Raw genomic sequence first — 25,174 nt, 5'->3', positions numbered from 1 at the left:
TTCACACCGATGGAGAGGCTGTCACATAACTGTCCAGTGTATTCTCTCTTTTGCAATGTAATTAGATCATGGGCTGAATCTTACGCCTCCCAAAAAGCAGGAAGATGGCGGGGGAGGGGTGTAAAATGGAGCGGGAGGCTCAGGGGGCCCTTCCCGAAATGCTCCTGCCATCGCCACTTTATACAAAGCAGTGGCGGCAAAAAACAGCCTGCCTGCCCCCGGCCAATCAAGTCCCTTAAGTGGCCAGTTAACGGCCACTTAAGGGCCTCCGCCCGCCGCCATGGAGATTTTACTCGTGGCCGGTTGGGTGGCCCAGGCCCAAGAAAAGTCGCCTGACAAAAGCAGGTGGGTGTCTGACGGCCTATTGGGGGAAGGGGGGGGAGGGAGACTTCCTGGTCGGCACCCTGTGCCCGATGGAGGGTCACCCCCAATGCCTAACACGCACCCCCACCCCCCACGTCCCCCCAATCGACCACCCTTGCCTCGCCGGGGCCCGACAGATCACCCCCGGTGAGGCCCCACAACTTATCTTTGTTCCGAGGGTGCTTCATCTGGCTGAGTTGCAGTCCCAGAAGTGGCTACTGGTCCCGGTGGTGCTGCTGGGACGAAGAGCTGCCAGCCCACTGATTGGCTGGCAGCTCCATTAGGCAGGACTTCCAGCCTCAATGAGGTGTAAGTCCTGCCTCAGACCAATTAAAGGCCCAGGGACCGATAATGCGGGCCAGATCCCCAGGCCAGGCAGAGGCGGGTTCGCCACCAACTTTTCAGTCGATGGACGGCTCCCGTCCATTGATGGTAAAATTCAGCCCCATGTCTAAACTCCAATCTCTCAGCATCCCATTGTTTTGGTGTTTAGCCTTTGAGGTCTGTCTCCACCAGTGTTAATGTTCCAAGATAGCTTTGAATGTCTTGTTAATGGAGATAAGGCAGGTCGCTTATTCAAAATTCGCAAGCCATTGTTCTGGTGGGAGATTAACCAGACATTTATCTCCACCTCGATACCTTGGTGAGGTGTTTTGATGCAAATTGCAGTGGCCATTTTAGCTGCTTTCTTTTTAAAGTTCAATTCAAGTTCTTTGTCTCCTGCTTTCTTTTTAAAGTTTAATTCAGGTTCCCAACTTCCAATTCGTCATAACACATGCTCATGACAATAGTAAAACATCCTGATGCGCTTCACAAGGGGTGTGCATGCTTATAAACTGTTACATCTCTAAATTCTTCCAGTTCTGACCAATGGTCATCAAGCTGAAAAGTTAACCCTGTTTCTTTCTCGTCAGATGCTGCCTGACCTGCTTGGCATTTCCAGCATTTTCTGTTTTTATTTCAGATTTCCAGCAACTGCAGTAATTTGGTTTTGTTTTATATTACAGAATTGCTCGAAGATGCAGTTCTGTGAGATAACTTTGCCAGTATTACTTTGCCACTTTATTATCTGCCCATCCAGACTGTTGGCTTTGATCAGCACAGGGCAGCATGAGGAAAGCAAGTGGTTGACCTGTGTCACATTCAGCAAAGCAGCAACTGAAAAGGGAATCAAAGGTGGCAAAATTTAAAGGGGGTCATTTTTACCCTGGGCAAAGGTGTAAAACAACCAATATCGGATCAGCAGCCCATTTGATATCTCTCCCAATTTTCATTTCCGTTGACTTCACAAACAAGAGAAGGCCATTTAGCCCCTTGTGCCTGTTCTGCCATTTGATTAGATCATGGCTGATCTATATCTTAACTCCACTTACCTGCCTTGGTTTTGCAGCTCTTACCCTTGCCTAAGAAACATCTATCAATCTCAGTTTTGACATTTTCAATTGATCCCCAGCCTCGATTGCATTTTGGGGAGAGAGTTCCAAATTTCCATTACCCTTTGTGTGAAGAAGTGCTTCCTGACATAACCCCTCAGCGGCCTAATTCTAATTTTAACATTATAACCTTGTTCTACACTCCCCACCAGAGGAAATGTTTCTCTCTATCTACCCTATCAACTCCTTTGATTATCTTAAGACATCAAATTAGATCACCCCTTAATCTTCTAAACCCACAGAATGCAAGCCTAGTTATGCAAAATGTCCTCATAATTTAACCCTTTTAAGACCAGTTAAAATGACCCCCAATATTTTCCTAATTTTTGGAGGATTTCCCTGTACAAAGTACATACACATGACAATTGATCAAGTCTAACAATGAAACAGCTTAAAGGAAAAGAAAATGTGAAAGGAGGGAGTATTTTCAATGTCTAATTAGAAATTAGAATTATAACTGCTTTAAGAATTTCTTGCTTTGGGGGTGAAGTTAGATTTTTAGAAAACTTGAGTTTCTTGGAATAACGCATCACTTCAAACTCACCACTAAGTAGCTCAAATAAGTTCACTTATAGACCCTCAGCGTGAAACGATCCATTAGGTTTAGTGTAGTTTAGCATTTTTCTCAGCACGGGATAACAGTCAGTTAGTGTCCCAGACTGGAATGTTCAGTACCAATCATCTATCCGCTATATAGTACTCAGCCAATGGTGAACTACTCAGGCTTAGAATCTACAAACTGCGTTCTTGAACCAAAAAGGATACCAACTTGAACTGAACCATTCATTCAAAAATGCTTGCACTTGCAGTTTTCTACAGTAATAATATAAAAACCTACCTCAGTAAGTTTTTAAGTAGCAAAGGCGCTGGCAACAAATTTTCAATCTTCCTCAGATATCCAAATTGTGCAGGGAGACTGGAAGCTGGCCAGTGGCACACCACTCCTGTTCAAGAAAGGAAAGTAGGGTAAACCAAGTAACTATCGGTCAGTTACCTAAACATTAGTTGTGGTCTAACTTTTACAATGCATAATTTGAGCTGGAATAATATTACTGGACTAGTAATTCAGAGAAGATGAGAACAATTCCCATCATGGCAGCTTAATAATTTCAATTCCGTTTTAATAAATCCAGAAATTAAAAAACCAATATTAATAAACCTGATTTTGAAACTGTCAGATTGTCGTTAAAAATAAAACTGTTCACTAATATCCTTTGAGAAAAGGAAACCTACTGCCCTTACCTGGTCTGGACTATATGTGACTCCAGGCCCACGCCAACACGGTTGACTCTTAACTGCTCTCTAAAGTAGACTAGCAAGCCATCCAGTTGTATCAAACTGCAGAAAACAGCTCACCTCCACCTGCTCAGGGACAATAAATGGTGTCTTCGTCAGTGATGCTCACACCCCGAGAATAAAGAAATAATTAATGAGGACTTATCAATGTATGGGTTAACCAAAGATTTTTTAAAAGCAAGTTATGTTCAACAAATGTAATGGAGAGATTTTTGAAGTGACCAATTAAATATATCAAGGGAATGCAGTAGACATGGCATGTATGGATGTTTAGAAGGCATTCCATAAGGTGTCTAACAGGACGCTGGTTACAAAAATTCAGACATATGGTAGGAAAAGAAATGTAGCAGCGTGGATTAAAAGTTGGTTGACGGACAGAAACCAAAGGATAAAAGTAAATAGGTATTGCTTGGATTGGAGCTGGTGCATTCCAGGAATCCGTTCTCCATATATATTATTGCTGACTTAGACTTGTGCATCGGGAGCACAAAATAGAAATTTGCCAGTGACACACAAGTAGCAAGAAGGGCTATAAAGGACTTGAGGGGATGTAGAGAAGTTAGTGCAATGGGCAGACAGGTGGCAGATACAATTTAATGCATCTGATGTAGAATGAGATAACACAATTTTTGGGAGTTAAAGAAGGAATGAGTGTGTGTGGTGGATTATAATCCTAGCCTCTTTTTGGAATAATCCCGGATCAGGCAAACTTCTCAGATGATCACTCTCAACTTAAGGTAAAGAAAGACAGTTCCTACAGACACTGAATGGGTCTGAAGGACTGATCTAACTCTCCCGAAAGGAAAGGAACCTGCTGAGGATATTACTGCCCTCCAGATGGTCTTTTTAAACAAGTTTCAGCCAGATTATAATAACCCAGATATTATGAGGGTCCGGGAATCTCTCCTCAGTAATGTACCTCCCCACCAAAGAGTGTACGGAGATAGGTTCATGAGTTAATGATACTGAAGACTGTATGAGACAACACAAATTCTAAATTATATAAAAGTTTATTAAAGAACTGAACATGCAATTCACAAGTTGGTGAGACACGTCAATTGCAACGTTAATAGTTCTAGGAAAGATAAAAAGTACAATCTTGTTTCTAGTAGAGAATCCAATTTTTAAATCAAAATATTGTTACAGTAAAATGTTTAAGTAGGATATCCATTTACCTTAAATCCCTCGGTAGAAGACTACGGAGTTAATGAGATACCTCTGTCCCACTTATGGGGAGAATTATCATTGCCTCACGCCAATAGTAATACCTTTACTGTGAGAGACGTTGGAGCGAGACCAACAAATCTAAAAATCCAATGTGTACTTCTAATATTTATACTATTTTCCAAGTTGCATAACTAATTTCTTATGTATGGGGGTATGATCTCAACTCTAAGTAAGTTTGTTCCCCTTTATTCCCCAAATAGGGCCGCATAATTGTTAATTTCTAGGTAAGATTAGTCCTCTGTGATTCCTACGAAAAGGTGTATACTGGTTAATTTCTGGATAAAGTCCAGGCCTCTTTTATTTCTAAGAAAGTCAGGCTGCGAGCCTCGTGATGGTCAATTTTTCATTAGTCATCAAACTGTGTTTCAAGACTATGACCGGAATCTTACGACGCCTCAGCGGGTTGGATGGTGGCATGGGGGTGGCGTAAAATTGAGCGGCAGGCTCCGGGAGGCCTAACCGCCCTGATTCCGCCTCCGAACAAGTTTATGGAGGTCCGGCGGGGGGGGTGAGAAGCAGCCCGCCTGCCCAAGGCCAATCAAGACCCTTAAGTGGCCACTTAAGGGCCCTCACCCGCCTCCACGGGTATTTTACCCGTGGCAAGCGGGTGTGCTGGGGACATGAAAGGACACCCAGCTATAGCTGTCGGCCTTTCCGCACCCTGGGGTGGGGGGGGGGGCCTGGCAATCAGGCACAGGGTGCCCCGATTGAGGGCCGCCCCCGCCTCCCAACCCAACCCCGGGATCCAAGACGCCCCCCCTCCGCCAAAACGACCACCCTAGCCTCACCAGGGCACGACCGTTTCCTGTGGTGAGGTTGCCCGAACTTACCTTCTGTCCCGGTTCCACTGCGTCCTCCTCAGTCGGCTGGGCTGCAGTCTCAGCAGCGGCCACCGCTCCCGGTGGTGCTGCTGAGACTAAGAGCTGCCGGCCCGCTGATTGGCCAGCAGCTCACTGAGGCAGGACCTCTTCCCTCAAGTGGGTGGAAGTCCCGCCTCCGGCCAATTGAAGCCTGGGGATCCGTAAAATACGGGACAGATCCCCAGGCTGGGCGGGAGTGGGATCCGCACCGACATTTACGTCGGAGCCCAGTTCCCGTCCACCCAGCATAAAATTCCGGCCTATAATTCGGTTTTTGGGTTTGGTCAGCTTTATCAAAAATTCAGTTAACTGTGGTTTAGAGCTATCAGCATAAAAACATCTTATCAAATATTACACTGTGGTAGCTTTCATGACAGTTTGCAAAACTGTGTTATCAATGTTTTACCCTGTTGTGAGGTTTATGACTTTGGGAGCAAATCCTTTTTATCAGTAACTGCCTTTATGGTTCTACGATGAGGCAAGCTTTTTCATTCAGAGGCTCATTTCCATTTTGTATTATAGAGATGAACTTCTTTACCTTTTAGAATGACGAACCCTTTTTTACATTTTTTTTAATCCCTCATTAATAGGAAAATAACTCAACTTTATAACCCCTCATTATAGCTGATTCCTTCACAAGTGGACACACAATTGAAATTTGCTGAAGGGTATGGATAAGGAGAGAGACCCAAAGGCTCAAATACATAATGCCATGAAGGTGTGAGTAAAGGTGAATAAATTCATTAAAAATGCTAACAGCGTTTTGGATTTTAGAATTAGGGGCATAGAATACAAGAGTAAAGAGGTAAAGATCAATTTATACAAGGCAATGGTTAGGCTGAAATAGAGTGCTGTGTGGAGTTTTAAATGCCCCATTATTACAAGGGCATTAAAGCCATAGACTGTACAGAATCACCAGGTGTGACAACTAAGGAAAGACTTCAGATACCAGGACAATATAATTTGGAACAGCGAAGGCTGACAGGAGGTTTGACAGAAGTTTTAAAAATTAAGAATTTTGATTGGTTGTGACGTCAGAACAATAGCATTATCAGTCTAAATTTCTCACTTCAAGTGAAGAGTGAGGTTAAGGGAAAATTCTTGATGCAATGATTTGTTGAGAGAATGGAATGCATTCAGAGGACATGGCTGAGGCAGAGACTATTGCATCTTTTATGGGAAAAGTGGATAAATAGTTGAAACAAAATAAGATAAGGGGTAATGGGGAGAGCATGGGGCAATGGGATTAGTTTCGGACTACTCAAGAAAGAGACAACATACACACGCACATGCGCACAATGGGCTAAATGGCCTCCTCCCATTTAGCAGACTTCTACGATGACACAGGAGGCCACATCTGAACCCTAGATTTATTTAGGGAAATAATGCCTATTTATTATTGGCCCGGATTTTGCAGCTGTAATGATGATGAAACTGTCAGCATTCACCATCATTACTGTGAAACTGACAGCAAACCTCTGGTATCCATAAATGCGCAATTAAAAACAGTTGCTGTTGGTGATCCCTCACTCCTCCAAAGGGTGTGCTGTTGAAGTCCTTTTAGATGGAAATCTTAGACCCAAATTTTGCAGGCAGTGGTGAAACCTCAGCATTTGTGCTGACTGTTATGAAAGTGCTTCCATTTTAAAACATTTTTTTGAGGACTTGCGTTTAGAACTGAAAAGATTCCATGGATGTGATTTTTACAAGAGTCACTGAGAGGTCTTGTTTAAAAACAACCTTTACTGGAAGTCACATGCCTTAAGCTCAATAAACAACAGAAACCTTGATGACTTGGGGAAGATGTTTACAAGAGAAGTAACATGTCAAGATTTATGATAGACAGGAAGTCATTTTTGGGATATTGTTTTGACTTTCTGGTTGGGTTGTGGACTGTTTTGAGTTAGTTCGAAGTCAGCCTGCCAAGAAAGAAACACTCAGCTCATCCCTTTCTTCACATCTCTGAAAAGCCTTGTGAGTTCAGTGTGTGTGAGAGCTACAATCCCTGATGTCACATTTCTCCTGAGAAGCTGGAAAAACCTGCCGGATTAATCCTCAACGCTGCCTGAAAAGAACTGCTCCAGAAAAGATCCCAGTGACCTGTCTACATGTATGCCATTTGGGGCACAACATATCTCACTCATTTTCTTCAAAAATTAACAATTATTTGGCCAAAGTATTCTTTTTTTGGCTTTTTCTTTTTGGTAAAAGAGCTCTGCGGAGAGAATTTCTTTTTTCCCCCCAGAATGTCTGTGGGGTATTTAAAAATGAAACTTTCATATTTCAATCTGTGTGCTAATGCTTTGCTTCATTACTGGATAAGTCTTGTTTTATAATAAACTGATAATGTTGTTGTTTATTAAAGAAATCTGGTTGGTGCATTTTATTCTGGGATAAAGAGTAGAGTATATGATTATACGGACATACGAATTAGGAGCAGGAGTAGGTCTCTGGGCCCTTTGAGCCTGTTTCGCCATTCAATAAGTTCATGGCTGAACTGATTATTCCACATTTCCACCTACCCCCGATAACCTTCCCCCTTGTTTATCAAGAATCTATCTACCTCTGCCTTAAAAATATTCAAAGGCTCTGCTTCCACTGCCTTTTGAGGAAAAGAATTCCAAAGACTCACGACCCTCTGAGAGAAAAGATTTCTCCTCATCTCTGTCTTAAATGGCAACTCCTTATCTTTAAACAGTGACCCCTAGTTCTAGATTCTCCCACAAGGGGAAACATCCTTTCCACATCCACCCTGTCAAGACCTCTCAGGATCTTACATGTTTCAATCTTACTCTTCTAAATTCCAGCGGATACAAGCCTAGCCTGTCCAATCTATCCTCGTAATACAGCTCGCCCATTCCAGGTATTAGTCTAGTAAACCTTCTCTGTACTGCCTCCAACGCATTTACATCCTTCATTAAATAAGGAGACCAGTACTGTACACAGTACTCCAGATGTGGTCTCACCAACGCCCTGTATAGCTGAAGCATAAACTCCCTACTTTTGTATTCAATTCCCCTCGCAATAAAACGATAACATTCTATTAGCTTTCTTAATTACATGCTGTACCTGCACACTGACATTTTGTGATTCATGCACTAGTTCATCCAGATCCCTTTGCATCTCAGAGCTCTGCAATCTCTCACCATTTAGATAATATGCTGCTTTTTTATTCTTCCTGCCAAAGTGGACAATTTCCCACTTTCCCACATTATACTCCATTTTCCAGGTCTTTGCCCACTCACTTAACCTATCTATATCCCTTGTGTCCTCTTCACAAGTTACTTTCCTACCCATCTTTGTGTCATCACCAAATTTAGCAACCATACCTTCGGTCCCTTCATCTAAGTCATTTATATAAATTGTAAGAAGTTGAGGCCCCAGCACAGATTCCTGTAGCACACCACTTGTTGCATCTGGCCAACCAGAAAATGACCCATTTATGCCTACTCTCTGTTTCCTGTTAGCTAACCAATCTTCTATCCATGCCAATATGTTACCCCCTACACCTTGAGCTTTTATTTTCTGCAAAAACCTTTGATGTGGCACTTTATCAAATGCCTTCTGGAAATCTAAGTACAATACATACACCGGTTCCCCTTTATCCACAGCACATGTAACTTAAAGAACTCCAATAAATTGGTTAAACATGATTTCCCTTTTACAAAACCATGTTGACTCTGCCTGATTACCTTGAATTTTTCTAAATTCCCTGCTATAACCTCTTTAATAATTGCTTCTAACATTTTCCCTAAGACAGATGTTGAACTAACTGGCCTGTAGTTTTCTGCTTTCTGTCTCCCTCCCTTTTTGAATAAAGGAGTTACATTCGCTATTTTCCAATCTAATGGAACATTCCCTGAATCGAGGGAATTTTGGAAAATTAAAACTAATGTATCAACTATCTCACTAGCCATTTCTTTTAACACCCTAGGATGAGGTCCACCAGGACCCGGGGACTTGTCAGCCTGCAGCTCCAATAATTTGTTCAGTACCACTTCCACGGTGATTGTAATTTTCTCGAGTTCCTCCCTCCCTTCCATTTCCTGACTTACAGCGAATACTGGGATGTTACTTCTATCCTCAATAGTGAAGACCGATGCAAAATATCTGTTCAATTCATCTGCCATTTCCTTATTATCCAATATTAATTCCCCAGACTCACTTTCTATAGGACCAACGCACACTTTGTTAACTCTTTTCTTTTTTAAATATCTATAGAAACTCTTACTATCTGTTTTTATATTTCTAGCTTTCTCTCAAACTCTAATTTTACCTTCCTTATCAATCTTTTAGTCATTCTTTGCTGTTTTTTATATTCTGTCCAATCTTCTGACCTGCCTCCCTTCTTTGTGCAATTATAGGCTTTTTTTTTTAAAGTTTGATACTATCTTTAACTTAATGATTGACTGTATTGGTGACTGGGTAAACATTTAAATATATGTTGTGACCTGTGGAGAAGTGGAACTAGAATAAACAGTGCACTCCTACCGCCTCGTTCGTAACACGACCTTGAAAAAAGTTGCCCACTGAATCCCTTCACTTTTAATTTTAGTGAGATAAACGATTGGGACATACATAGGAGATTGAAATAGAAGCTAAAATATCAAACAAACGTAAAAAGAATGATTTTAAAATATATGGAATTTATCAGAACGGAGAAATTTGACATTCAAATATAATTATTCATTCAGAACCACTGACTTTGTTTAGCAGTAATTATAAACTTAGTACACCATTAAAAACACAGTTACACCTCATTCAACAGGGTGTAACTATTCAAGAGTTTTCACAGCAAGGCTAAAAGGGCCTCAACCACACACCTATAGAGAAGCAATGACAGCAATGTCTGAATTATCATGTGAAACTTCACATGTGCATACACGAGACAATGCTGTCAGTTTCAGAGGCGTAATGACAGTGAATTCTGACAGTTTCGCAGTCATTAGTACCACAAAATCCGGGCCTTGCAGAAATCATATGATTGGACGTGAACTTCCACTTTTTATGCTGTTAGTTTCACTGTGAAAGCCTTGGAAAAAGTTACATCTTGTCGAATGAAGTGTAATTGAGTTTTTAAAATGGTACAAGTCATTGGCCTGGATTTTTAATTGTAATGGTTAAAGTGTTCACTGTCATTACAACTGTGAAACTGACAGCAGCTTCTAGCATCCACATATGCAGTTGCTGTCTGAGATTCCCTGTTCATCCAAAGTGTGTGCAGTTGAACTCCCAGCAGATGAAAATCAATTAGAAATCATTGAACTGAAGAGAAGCTCCCCTTTTACATTGTAATATTGCTGTTAGAAACCCCCGAGAAAGTTACACCTTCTTCATGAGGTGCAACTGGGTTTTTAAAGGTGTACTAAGTCAGAACCACTGATGAAAAACCTCTCTAACCCTGGAAAACTAATTTTATATTTGTGGGATGTCAAATTTCTTCATTATGATAATAAAAATTCCATAGATTTTTTTAAATAAAAATTATTTTATTAAAAGTTTGTTCATGATATTTTAGCTTCTACCTTAATCTTTCATGTATGTCCCAAACTTAATTTCAGTCTGTGTACAATGATTACAAAGTGAAGGATAATCACTGCTTTTTACTTCCTGGTTTACCATCTGAGAGATGTGATTAGGTGGCTCAGCTGCAAAGATTGGCAGGGGAAGAGGAGCAATAGTGGTAGGGGATTCAAGAGAGGGGAACTGGTGCTTCTGCAGCCGCAGATGTCACTTCAAGATTGTATGTTGCCTCCCTGGTGCCAGGGTCAAGGAAGTCACTGAGCTGCTACAGGACATTCTGAAGAGAGAGGGTGAACAGCCAGAGGTTGTGGTCCACAAATGACATCAATGACACAGGCAAAAGAGGGATGAGGCCCCACAGGCAGAGTTTAAGGAGCTAGGAGAGATCGAAAAGCAGCACCTCAAAAGGTAATAATCTCCCGATTACTCCCAGTGCCACATGCTAGTGAGTACAGAAATAGGAAGATAGAGCTGATGAATATGTGACTGGAGAAATGGTGCAAGAGGATGGGTTTTAGATTCCTGAGGCATTGGGACCGCTTCTGGGGGAGATGGGACCTGTACAAGCTGGGCAGATTGCACCTGAACAGGGCTGGGACTAATATCCTTGCAGGTGAGTTTTACTAATGCAGTTGGGGAGGGTTTAAGCTAGCATGGCAGGAGGTGGGAACCTGTGAGTAAATTCAGAAGTGAGAACAGAAAAGTTGGAAATGGAAGGCAGAAAATTAGTAAATGTGTTTGGAAGACAGAGGAAACAAAGGCTCGAAAATAGACAACAAGGGACTTTGGCAGTGCTAAATGGTGTATACTTCAGTGTAAGAAGTCTAGGAAATAAAGCAGATGAGCTGACAGCACAGTTTGGCACGTGGGAGTATATTATAGCTATTACTAAGACAAAGCTGAAAGGAGGGCACGAATGGCAGCTCAACATTCCTGATTACAGGGTTTTCAGATGAGATAGAAAGGGGGTGCGGGAGATCGCAATATTTATTAAAGAATTATAGCTGTGAGGAGGGATGATAGAAGGATCAAATGAAGCCATATGGGTTGAACTGAACAAAAAAGAGGAAATCACACTACCAAGAGTGTATTATAGACTCCTAAACAGTCAGAGGGAGATAGAAGAGAAAATATGTCGGTAAATCTCTAAGTGCAAAAACAATAAGACAGTAATAGTGGGGGTTTTCAACTACCCTAATATTAACTGGGAAACAACTAGTGAGAAAGGCACAGAAAGAGCAGAATTCTTAAAATGCATTCAGGAGAACTTTTTAGCCAGTTCGTAGCAAGCCCAACAAGAAAGGGGGGGGTTAATAAAAGCAAAATACTGCAGATGCTGGAAATCTGAAACAAAAACAAGAAATGCTGGAATCACTCAGCAGGTCTGGCAGCATCTGTGGAAAGAGAAGCAGAGTTAACGTTTCGGGTCAGTGACCCTTCTTCGGAAAGGTGGGGTTCTGGACTTACTTTTAGGGAATGAAGCTGGGCAGATAGAAGAGGTATCAGTTGGGGATCACTTTGGTGGAAGTGATCATAATTCAGTTAGATTTACATAGTTATGGAAAAGGACAAAGATAGACCCGGAATAAAAGTTCTCAATTGGGGAAAAAGCTAATTTCACTAGGCTGAGATGCAATTTAGTTAAAGTAGACTACTTGAAGGTAAATCAGTGCCAGATCAGTGGGAGGCATTCAAGGAAGAAATAGTGAGAATTCAGAGCAAGTACGTTACTTTAAAGAAAAAGGCTGGAATTAACATCCAGAGTCCCCTGGATGTCAAGGACCTTTAAGGAAAGGATTAAAAAAAGCTTATGGCAGATACCAAGGGCTCAATACTACAGAAAACCTAGAGGAGTATAGAAAGTGTAGGGGCAAAATTGGCACCGGTGCTATTTTTAAAAGGCTTCAAGCCCTCAGAAAGGCTTAGAATTTGTAAAGTTATGTTCCTGTGCATTTCATTAAAAAAAATACATAAAAGCTGGAGGCCCTTTCCCAACCACCTCCCCACCACCACACCTCCCCCCCGCCCAATGTTTTTTTTGGGCCTATATGACGAAAATAAACTTTATTCCCAACAAGAGCTTTCCCCCCAACCTCAAACTTTTGTCTTTCAACCCCTTCCCACCATCCCCACAGCCAATAAAATGTATTCCCATTCCCCCCACCCCGCACTGATAATCTCACTCCTCCCCCTTCCCCACCAATGTCACGCCTTGGGAACTCCAAATGGAGTTCCAAAGGCATGGGACTTGTGGCTGGCAGCCGTAACATTGGTGTGGGACGGCCACCAGGTCAAGGCAAGTTGATTCGCATCTTTTTAGTTTAATTTTAATACTGAAATGAAGGCCCCACTGCTTGGCAGTGGGGAGGCCACACCGAGGCCTCGCCACCGCTGGTAAAATGCAGCAGGGCCTTCTCAGCATTGAGTGCCGTGGCGGGCCTCTCCCGGAAGAATTTTCCAGGCCCCTCCACCATGACCCCCCACGCATAAAATGCAGCCCTTTGTATCTATTTTCACAGGGAGGGACAATACAAACATTGCAACCATGGAGGAGAGGTGTGAAGTATTAGATGCAATTAACATGGTGAGGGAGGAAGAATTAAGGGGTTTAACATCTTTGAAAGTGGATAAATCCCCAAGCCTGGATGAAATGTATCCTAGGCTGTTAGGGAAGCAAAAGTAGAAATAACGTAGGCTCTGACCATCATTTTCCAAACCTCTCTGGATACAGGTGTGGTTCCAGAGGACTGCAGGATAGCTAATGCTGTACCATTGTTTAAAAGGCAGAAGAGGATAGACTAAGTAATTGCAGACCCATCAGCCTAACCTTGTTGAGGGGAAAATTATTGGAAAATTTTCTGAGGGATAGGGTAAGTCTTCATTTTGAAAGATACGGATTAATCAAAGACAGTCAGCACAGATTTGTTAATGGAAGGTCGTGTCTGACTAACGTGATTGAATTTTTTGCGGAGGTAACAAGAATGGTTGATATAGTCTATATGGATTTTAGCAAGGCCTTTGATAAGGTCCCACCATGGCACACTGGCCATGAAAGTAAAATCCCATGGGATCCAAGGCAAAGTAGCAAGTTGGATCCAAAATTGGTTCAGAGACAGGAAGCAAAGAGTAATGGTCAATGGGCATGTTTGTGATTGGAAGGCTGCTTCAAGTGGGGTTCCACAAGGCTCAGTACTAGGTCCCTTGCTTTCTGTGGTATATATCAATGATTTACACTTGAATGTAGGTGTGATTAAAAAGTTTGCAGATGATACAAAAATTGGCTGCTAGCTTGATAACGAGGAAAGCTGTAGACTACAGGAAGATATCAATGGACAAAGGGGGTAGAACAGTGGCAAATGGGAGTTCAATCCAGAGAAGTGTGAGGTAATGCATTTGGGGGAAGGCTAACAAGGCAAGGAAATACACAATAAATGGTAGGATACTGAGAAGTGTAAAAGAACAGAGGGATCTTGAAGTGCATGTTTTTATTCCAACATGCTATGCTGAATGATTTTTTTTTTAATCCACCGGCTGGAAACCTGAATTTATTTTTTTTTAAAAAGAAATTAAAAAGGAACAGATAAAAGGTAACTTTGCCAGCAGCTTAAGATGGCCATCTAATTTGCAACACTACCTACATTCCAAGGGCTGTGAGATGGAGACGAAATGTCTGCCCCATCCAAGCACGAACCAAGACCTGGGAAATTCAAGGGAACTGCCTGTTCCCATTAGCAAGGCATCAAGACTATTACTTGAACAACGGGACCCTGGTTGTGAGAAAGAAATTCCCAAACATGGGCTGTTTTAGTTGAAAGAAGAAATACACTACTAACTACCGTGCTTGAATCACTGGGTGACTATCGTGTGACAAGCCCCCACCCCCCACCAACCCCATCTGCGTTTTAAGCTGGTGTTTCTCTGCAGCAGGCTGGCAAGCATCTGGACTCTGACAAGTGCAGACCCAAGTGGGGGGACTCTCCTTTCTCTCTCTCTCCATTCCAGCTTGCAAGCTTCAAATCCTGCCTGCTGACTGACCACCTCTGCATTCTCAGGCTGCAACCAAAGACCCCTTGAAGGAAATCATCCACAGTGCTGTCTCTAAAAGACCCACCGAGTCAGCCATCTATCTCTTCAAACTGGAAGACTCAGGATCACTGAAGTCAGCTAGAAGCCAGCCGAATCACCAAACTCCTCAGACTGTATACCCCTTTTTTCTATGGACTCTAACTCGACCAATCTACTCTTCCCCACTCTGTAACCTACTTGTGTGTGTGTGTGAACCTTGTGTGTGTGCATGTGTATGAAAGTTGCAGCATAGTTTATTATTTTACTTAGATCAGTTTAAGTACAATAAAGCTAACCTCTTTCTTTGTTAAACTCAAGAAAACCTCTCCGACTGGTTCTTTTTATGGACATAGCATGTAAATAATCAAACACTTCATTTTTAAAAAAGGTGTGTTCAAACAAGGGGGAAAAGAGGAAAGTCCTTCGAGCCCTACTCACCTGATCATAATGTAGATCCAGTAAAAACACATAAGAACTTAGTTGAAACAAAGGGACTAGTCACACAACAATACACAATGTGTTAAAGCATAGGGGGGCTGGGTAGAAAGGGGCCACAGCACACAGATGGCTGCGGAATTGTAGACAATATAGAGAAACATGTTGTTGCTCCCAGACACTGTCCTTGTACGTACCAGATAAAGGAATCGTCATGGACACAAGATACAATTAGACTCACAGTAGACAATGGGAAACTGTAAACAAATGAAAAGTGCTGACCAGGTTCTCACTGAACCAAATAAGGAATTATCATTATGTCATTATACCAGACCCCTATGAGTAACAGGGGAGAGTCTTGGAAACAAGGATTAACCCCTGACTGAAACTGGGGAAGGTACGAAAATCCCAGGGATGAACACTTGAGATGATACCCGAGCCAAGGGCTCAGAGAACAGAAGAGCAGCCGCAAGTCCAAGACTGATCACCTTGTGCCTTGACGAGTAGTATACTGTGCAAGTAGTGAGAGCTTGTACTTGATGATTTAGTGTGTGAATAAAATATTGATATACCTTTCACCAATCAGCTTCCGTGAATTCCTTAAGGGTAAGTGCAGATTAGGCACAACAGTAACAGTATCCACAGATCGCTGAAGGTGGCCAGACAGGTAGGTAAGGTGTTCAAGAAGGCATACGGATACTTGCCTTTATTAGGCGAGGCAGAGAATCTAAGAGCTGGAATCTTATGCTGGAACTAGTAAAAACACTGGTTAGGCCACGGTTGGAGTTCTGAGTGCAATTCTGGTCACTGCACTATAGGAAAGGTTACTTGTTTTAATATTTGTTTCGCGGGATGTGGGCATCGCTGGCAAAGCCAACATTTGTTGCCCATCCCTAATTGCCCTTGAGAAGGTCGTGGTGAGCTGCCTTCTTAAACCGCTGCAGTCCATCTGATGCAGGTACACCCACAGTGTTGTTAGGGACAGAGTTCCAGGATTTTGATCCAGCAATGAGTGTACTACAGAGGGTACAGAGGAAATTTACGATGATGTTGCCTGGGCTGGAGAATTTTACTTATGAGGAAAGATTGGACAGGCTAGAGTTGTTTTCTTTGGAACTGAGGAGGCTGAGGGGAGACCTAATTGAACTGTATAACATTATGAGGGGCATAGATAGAGTGGTTAAAAAGACCATATTTCCTTTGATTGAGGGGTCCATAACCAGGGGGCATAGATTTAAGGTAAGAGGTAGGAGATTTAGTGGGGATTCGAGGGGAAATGTTTTCACTCAGAGGTTGGTGGGGATCCGAAACTCACTGCCTGAAAGGATGGTAGAGGCAGAAACCCTCATAACATTTATGCACTTGAAGTTCTGTAACCTACAAGGCTACAGACCAAGAGCCGGAAAGTGGGAATAGGCTGGATGGCTCCTTGTAAGCTGTCGTAGACACGATGAGCTGAACAGCCTCCTTCCATACTATAAATTTCTATGATTCGCTTGCTTGATGATATCACTGTTGCTGGACACCAGAGCTCCCCTACAGCTAACACCAGAATGAACAGTCAAATCCACACCAGTGATTGATAGCTCTTTGTGGGCAGCTTTCTTTCAGGGTCAGCAGTTAGCACCTTCACTTCACTGCTGACCATGAAATCCAGGCCATTGAGTTTTTTTTTATTCATTCATGGGATATGGGCATCACTGGACAGGCCAGCATTTATTGCCCATCCCTAATTGCCCTTGAGAAGGTGGTGGTGAGCTGCCTTCTTGAACCACTGCAGTCCATGTGGGGTAGGTATACCCACAGTGCTGTTAGGAAGGGAGTTCCAGGATTTTGATCCAACGTATGATTTGTCTTATACACTTGACCAAGGTGACAGCTCAGAAAATTATAGTGCTCTTCATCCACAGAATTTATCTTAATCTAAGTTTTATCTAAAAGTCTAGTTGTCACACCTTCAGAAAAAGTGCAGGTAGGACTAGTACCTTAAAAAATGCAACTGGTACTTTTGCGATTGGCTCAAATGATTGATTAGTTAAGTCATTCATATTGATTTGGCAAAATATCCCACTGACTAAATGTGAACTATTGAGAAATGACTTCCATTCACTGAAAAAGTAGGAAAATCTGCCAATCAGCAATTGGCAACCATCAACCAATCAAATGCCTGAAGAATTCTCCAGGTGTTATGAGTGGCTGTCTTGGTTCTATACAATTAATAACAACTTGATCCTGGCCTCACTCGTGATTGGTAACTGGATGCGAGGTAGGAAACAGAGAAAAAGGATGAAGAGATCATCTGTGTAACATATTGTATATTACAATCTGATTGGCAGGATATGACAAGTGTTGTTCCCTAGGGATCTGTGCTATGGCCTCAGCTCTTCACCATACATATTAATGACTTGGTTGAAGAAATAGACAATTGTGTAGGAGGTATAGTAAATGGTTCAGAAGGGAGCAGGAAGTTACAAATAGCAATAGACAGATTAAATGAGTGGGCAAAACTATGGCAGATAGAGTTCAATGTGGGGAACTGTGAGGCTGTCCACTTTTTATCCAAGAAAAATTGGGATAGCTTCCTAATGGGGAGAGATAAGAAGCTGAAGAACAACAAAGGGATTTAATGTGCCATTTATGAAAATCACCAAACGCTCGTGCACAGCAATAAAAATTAATCAAAAAGGATAACTGAATGCTGGCCTTTATTTCAAGGAGGTTGGAATACAAAAGTAAAGAAGTTATGCTTCAGTTGTTCAAAGCCTTGGAGTATTGTATTCCTGAGGCAATTAACCTCAAGAAGGATATACTGGCCTTAGAGTTGGAGCAGCACAGGTTCAACTAAATGATACCAGGACTTAAAGGGTTACATTATGAAGTTGCATAAACTTGGCTTGTGCAATATAGAAGATAGAAGGCTGATCTAATTGAGGTGTTTAATCAAGATGTTTAGAATTAATAAGGGATTTGATAGTTTCTCTGTATCTACCCTATTTCCTCTGGCGGTGGAATCCAGAATAAGGAAGCATAATCTTTAAGCTAGGCCATTCAGCAGTGAAATCAGGAAACACTTTTTCACACAAATGGTAGTGGAAATCTAGGACTCTCTCATCCAAAAGGCTGTGGATACTGGGTCAATTGAAACTTTCAAGACTGAGATCTGTAGATTTTTGTTGGGTAAGGGTATCAAGGCTGTTATGTGAGGCAAGGGAGGAGATAGCAGGGGCTCTGACACAAATTTTCAAATCCGCTCTGGCCACAGGAGAGGTATCAGAGAATTGGAGGACAGCAAATGTGGTACCATTATTCAAGAAGGGTACTGAGGATAAAACAGGTAATTAAAGACCGGTGGATCTAACATCAGTTGTTGGTAAACTACTGGAAAAAATTCTGAGGGACAGGATTAATCTCCACTTGGAAAGGCAGGGATTAATCAGGGATAGTCAACATGGCTTTGTCAAGGGGAGATCATGTCTAACTAACTTGATTGAATTTTTTGAGGCGGTGACTAGATGTGATGAGGGTAAAGCAGTTGATGTAGTCTACATGAACTTCAGTAAGGCTTTTGATAAGGTCCCGCATGGGAGATTGGTTAAGAAGGTAAGAGCCAATGGGATACAGGGCAATCTGGCAAATTGGATCCAAAATTGGCTTAGTGGCAGGAGGTAGAGGGTGATGGTCGAGGGTTGTTTTAGTGAGTGGAAGCCTGTGACCAGTGGTGTATCACAGGGATAGATGCTGGGACCCTTGCTGTTTGTAGTGTACACGAATGATTTAGACGTGAATATAGGAGGTATGATCAGTAAGTTCGCAGATGACACGAAAATTGGTAGTGTCGTAAACAGTGAGGAGGAAAGCCTTAGGGTGCAGGTTGATATAGATGGGCTGGTAAGATGGGCAGAGCAGTGGCAAATGGAATTTAATCCTGAGAAGTGTGAGATGATGCATTTTAGGAGGACTAACAAGGCAAGGGAATATACAATGGATGGTAGGACCCTAGGAAGTACAGAGGGTCAGAGGGACCTTGGTGTACTTGTCCAGAGATCACTGAAGGCAGCAGCACTGGTAGATAAGGTGGTTAGGAAGGCATATGGGATACTTGCCTTTATTAGCCGAGGCATAGAATATAACAGCAGGGAGGTTATGAAGGAGCTGTATAAAACACTAGTTAGGCTACAGCTGGAGTACTGTGTACAGTTCTGGGAACCACACTATAGGAAGGATGTGATTGCACTGGAGAGGGCGTAGAGGCAATTCACCAGGATGTTGCCTGGGCTGGAGTGTTTCAGATATGAAAAGAGACTGGATAGACTAGGCTTGTTTTCCTTAGAACAGAGAAGGCTGAGGGGGGACATGACAGAAGTATACAAAATTATGAGGGGCATTGATAGATTAGATAGGAAGAAACCTATTCCCTTAGCGGAGGGGTCAATAACCAGGGGACATATATTTAAGGCAAGGGGCAGGAGTTTTAGAGGGGATTTGAGGAAAAAAAATTTCACTCAGAAGGTGATTGGAATCTGGAACGCACTGCCTGAAGAGGTGGTAGAGGCAGGAACCATCGCAACATTTAAGAAGTATTTAGATGAGCACTTGAAATGTCATAGCATACAAGGCTGCGGGCCAAGTGCTGGAAAATGGGATTAGAATAGTTAGGTGCTTGATGGCCGGCACAGCCACAATGGGCCAAAGGGCCTGTTTCTGTGCTGTATAACGCTATGACATGGTGGGGGGCGGGGTTGGGGGGTGGTAAATGGAGTTGAGCTACAGATCAGCCATGATCTAATTAAATGGCAGAACAGGCTTGAGGGTCTGAATGAGCTACTCCCGCTCCTATGTTTTAGAATGGAAATCAAACCTATAACTTTTTTCATCTGCATTACTCCATACTAACCAAATAGTTTATTTACATATTGATCTTTTGAGGGAGTGACTTATTACTATTTATATCACGCCATTGACTAATGGCTCTTTGTCATATTTTCACCACCAAGCCATACAAGATTTTATATGATCCTAAGGAGAGATTCAATAAAGAAAAATACTTAACTGATAAACAGCCTATGTTGTTTTGTAATTCATGAGTCAGCATGACTAGTCATATTAAAATGACTATTCCATTCCATTCTCTACTGATGCTGTAGCTGAACTGCTGGGAACTTAAAAAATATATATTCTCCCACTTGGCATAAAATTAGAGGTACAAATGGCAGAAAGAGACACTGTAAAATAGATTCCTAATTCACCGTGAACTCCAAACTCCATTCCTCTCCCTGGCTGGCTGAGACTAAACCAGACTGTTCACAACCTAGGTGTCACATTTGACCCCAAGATGAGCTTCCAACGACATATTCACTACAACTGCCCATTTCAACCTCTAATAATGCCTGACCTTGCCCCGCCTCAGCTCATCTGCTGCTGAAACCCTCTTTTATGACTTTGTTACCTCTGGACGATTATTCCAATGCACTCCGGAGCAGATCAGACTTGTGTGGAAACATTGAGAACCAGGAGCGGATAAGTTCAGCACGAGACTCGGGGCCTTCACTTACCTTCAGGAGCGGACAGTAGTCGGATCAGTGTGGGAACACCAAGAACAGGGAGCGGATAAATTCAGCGCGAGGCTCGGGGCCTTCACTTACCTTCAGGAGCGGGGAGCAGTCGGACCTCATCAAGCGCGCCAAAGTTTTGAAAAAAAAAGCCAACAGTGATGTCACATGGAAGCTGCAAGGTGATTGGTTGGTGAGTCACTGCTGTTAAGGAATAACTCTAAATAGCTGGGTAAGTAACTAAAGTAAAGGGAAAGGTCTACAGTTTTTTAAAAATAGAGTAGGTAGTGTTTTTTTTTTAGGGAATCAATGTCCCTAGTGTGATCTAATTTTTGAGTAATTTAAGGGGATAAATTAAGGGTAAGTCATGGCAGGGCAGCTTGGCAGCATGGAGTGCTCCTCCTGTACAATGTGGGAAGTCAGGGACACTTCCAGTGTCCAGGACGAACATGTGTGCAGGCAGTGTCTCCAGCTGCAGCTACTCAAAATCAACGTTTTGGATCTGGAGCGGCGGCTGGAAACGAGTCTGAGATCATCATGGATAGCACGTACAGGGAGGTCGTCACACTGCAGGTAAAGACTGCTCAGACAGAAAGGGAATGAGTGACCGCCAGGCAGAGTAGAAGAACTAGGCAGGTAGTGCAGGAGTCCCCTGGGTCCATCTCCCTATCTAACAGATTTTCCACTTTGGATACTGTTAGGGGAGATAGTTTTCAGGGGAATGCAGCAAGAGCCAAGTCTATGGCCCCATGGGTGGCTCAGCTGCACAGAAGGGGAGGAAAAGGAATGGGACAGCTATAGTGATAGGGGATTCTATTGTAAGGGGTACAGATAGGCGTTTCTGTGCCCACAAACGTGACTCCAGGATGGTATGTTGTCTCCCTGGTGCTAGGGTCAAGGATGTCACGAAACAGCTGCATGACATTCTGAAGGGAGAGGGTGAACAGTCAGAGGTTGTGGTATACATTGGTACCAAAGACATAGGTAGAAAGAGGGATGAGGTCCTGCAACAAGAATTTAGGGAGCTAGGTAGCAGATTAAAAAGCAGGACCTCAAAGGTTGTAATCTCTGGATTACTCCTGGTGCCACATGCTAGTGAGTATAGGAATAGGAGAATAGAGACGATGAATACGTGGCTGAGGAAATGGTGCAGGAGGGAGGGCTTTAGTTTCCTGGGACTGTTTCTGGCAAAGGTGGGACCGGTACAAGTTGGATGGGTTGCACCTGAACCGGAACGAGACCAACATCCTTGCTGGGAGATTTGCTAGTGCTGTTGGGGGGGGGGGGGGGGGGGGGGTTTAAACTAATTTGGCAGGGGGATAGGATACAGAGTAGAGGTACAGTAAGGGGTGATGCACAGTCAAGTATAGAAGAGAAACAGAGTCAGTCTGGAAGACAGAGCAAATATCGACCTGTTAAGGCACAAGTGAAAAATGCAAGGCTGGATTGCATCTATTTTAATACAAGGAGTCTTACTAGTAAGGCAGATGAATTGAGGGCAATGATTAGCACATGGGATTATGATATTATAGCTATCACAGAGACATGGTTGAGGGAGGGGCAGGACTGGCAGCTCAATATTCCAGTGTATAGAATCTTCAGGCGTGATAGGGGAGGGGATAAAAGAGGTGACATTGCACTATTGATCAAGGAGTCATACGTAGTTGCTTGAAGGGCCTGTTTCTGTGCTGTCTGACTCTATGACTGTCCTGGCTGATCTCCCACATTGTACCCTCCGTAAACAAGAGGTCATCCAAATCTCTGCTGCCCATGTCTGAAATCACACCAAGTCCCATTCACCTATCACCCCTGTGCTAACTGATCTGATTAAACAGCATCTTGATTTTAAAATTCTCATCTTTGTTTTCAAATGTCACAAAGATTTTTTTTAAACTAATGTTTCAATTCATAACTTTAATAACAACCAGATCTATAGTGATTTCATCCAGTGATTGTTTTGAACAATAGAGAATAGCTGTGCAATGTCTGGTCATTTCCACATGTTACACAAAGCATGTTTCACGATGGGAATCATGTCTGTTTCTAAAACGAATGAACTGTATGAAAGGAAATGTTTCTTGGAAGAACAATATGATTCCCTACCGTATGTGTTTTCAGAGTGACAGAGGAACTGTACAGTGATGTGCGGTAATTTGGAGTTGAGTCTTCCTGCTGTCTAGACATTGCAGAGAGTATAGTGGAATGTGGGTGTAGATCCAAGAGCTAGTCTGTTTCAGTTGCTGGCTATCAGTTCTAGCTTCATGATTTCTTGGTTTGCTGTGAAATGTCTTCAGCTTATCACAGTTTATTTTTTAAAAACTTTCTAAATATTGACTTTTTTTTGATATGTCAGCTCTTTAAAATTCAAGGTGGTGCCTTTCATTTGCATACAGTGGGTAGACTGTGTGCATGGTCACTGCCCAGAGGAGTCAGTGAGACTCAGTTGATTTTCATTGGCCTCATTATAATTGTGATTGGTGAACTGCCAGTATAAAACACGCTAAGCAACTCGCCGATTTGGAGGTGGGAATTTAAAAGGGATATGTATTTCGTGTTGACAATGCAGAGGTGACACTGGAGCAACAGGTAGCATGAGTTCAGAACCTACTCAGAGAGTAGTAGGGGCGTGGAACGCCCTGCCTGCAACAGTAGTAGACTCGCCAACTTTAAGGGCATTTAAGTGGTCATTGGATAGACATATGGATGAAAATGGAATCGTGTAGGTCAGATGGTTTCACAGGTCGGCGCAACATCGAGGGCTGAAGGGCCTGTACTGCGCTGTAATGTTCTAATTCTAAAATCCCTCCACGACCTCGCCCCTCCCTATCTCTGTAATCTGCTCTAAGATATCCGTACTCATCTAATTCTGGCCTCTTGAGTATTCCCAACTTTCATCACGCCACCATTGGGGGCCGTGCCTTCCGTTGCCTCAGCTGCAAGCTCTGGAATTCCCTCCCTACCTCGTTTCGTCCTTTAAGACACTCCTTAAAACCTACTTTTTTCACCAAGCTTTTGGTCATCTGTCTTTAAGTGTCTGCTTGTCATATTTTGTTCCATTATGCCCCTGTGAAGCCCTTGGGATGTTAAATTACATTAAAGGCGCTATATAAATACAAGTTGTTGTTGAACAGTCTCTTACATGAGACATCCACCCAAGACTTAACACCCAATAGGTTAAGAGCTAATAATATTTTATATTCCCATTATATTTAGTTTTAGAGATACAGCACTGAAACAGGCCCTTCGGCCCACCGAGTCTGTGCCGACCATCAACCACCCATTTATACTAATCCTACACTAATCCCATATTCCTACCACATCCCTATATTTCCCGACCACCTACCTATACTAGGGGCCATTTATAACGGCCAATTAACCTATCAACCTGCAAGTCTTTAGCATGTGGCATATTAGATGTACTTAAATTATATAGTACATAAGCAGTGACAGCAATCGCAAGCCCTATGGGAAAGCTTTCGGAGATGTCGTACTGAAAATACTTCTTGCCAAATTTCCGATTACTGCCCTTATTCGTGGTGTTTAGGGAGGAAATATTCAACACCAGTACAAGCAATCCTCTCTTCTTGACATACGCGGACATTTTAAAACAAACTGCGCAACATATACAATTAAGAAAAACAGTATTAAATAAGAAAGTAGATGAACATTGCTGGAAGAAATCGTTACACGGTCGGCAAATCCCTGCAAAAAAAAAAGACTGATTGTTACCTGTTCACGCAAACAACTGCACTTCATGCGTCCGCTGCATCAACCCACAGTGAAGGACTTCGTACTCGTGACAACTCATCGCCCGACCGCTGCTCAGTTTCGATTTCGCATTATTTCCCTGCAACTGTTTGTGCCCTTTTCACAGCAAGAGGCCAATAGGAGACAGGCCCTAGCAGCGGATCACTCTTGACTCCGGCGGAAATCGAAACCGAACCAAAGTGAATTTACAGAATTTATAAGATACAGTTCAAGGAGTGTTTAGAGATGTGCAAATATAGAGGCAGGACGGACTGAAACTAACGAACGGGCTGACTCCCATATCATTGCGAAATGTAGAATCTGTGCATTCCCTAATAATTAAACACTTTGTATTAGCACTGCACAAGTGTAAATTAGATTTGGTTTGTTTTTAAACATTGTTCAAAAGCATATGTATATTGTTATGTCTTATGTTTCCCAGAGCTTCTTAAGTAATCACACATTAAACACCATTACTGGAACTTGCAACATATTTTCTCACATCACTCCATTTGTGGCAGAATGATACAATATGGGCTGGATTTTAAGGAGTCCATCTATGATTGGACAGCCTGAAGATGGCCCCGGATGAGGCCTGCCGCGGACCTCGACGCCAGCAGGGCCCCGCCCGATAATGCCGGTGGCGTTCAGGCCTCGTGACGGCTCGGCTGTATCC

At 42.7% G+C, this 25,174-nt stretch overlaps 1 protein-coding gene across 1 annotated transcript in view; it reads right to left on the bottom strand.

The window, feature by feature from the left end:
* Nucleotides 1–24,675, bottom strand: part of LOC137380549 (NFX1-type zinc finger-containing protein 1-like) — an 87,880-nt gene extending 63,205 nt beyond the window's left edge. The window contains exons 1-3 of the mRNA XM_068052533.1: nucleotides 24,481–24,675; nucleotides 3,039–3,158; nucleotides 2,635–2,740 (exon numbers count right to left, since the gene is read on the bottom strand). The gene's annotated coding sequence lies outside the window, so the exon portion shown is untranslated. The remainder of the gene's footprint in view (nucleotides 1–2,634; nucleotides 2,741–3,038; nucleotides 3,159–24,480) is intronic.
* Between the last annotated feature and the right edge of the window lie 499 nt (nucleotides 24,676–25,174).

The sequence above is a fragment of the Heterodontus francisci genome, chromosome 2 (assembly GCF_036365525.1).
Source record: "Heterodontus francisci isolate sHetFra1 chromosome 2, sHetFra1.hap1, whole genome shotgun sequence".
NCBI classification, from domain to species: domain Eukaryota; kingdom Metazoa; phylum Chordata; class Chondrichthyes; order Heterodontiformes; family Heterodontidae; genus Heterodontus; species Heterodontus francisci.
This window is presented reverse-complemented; position numbering and strand designations above follow the sequence as displayed.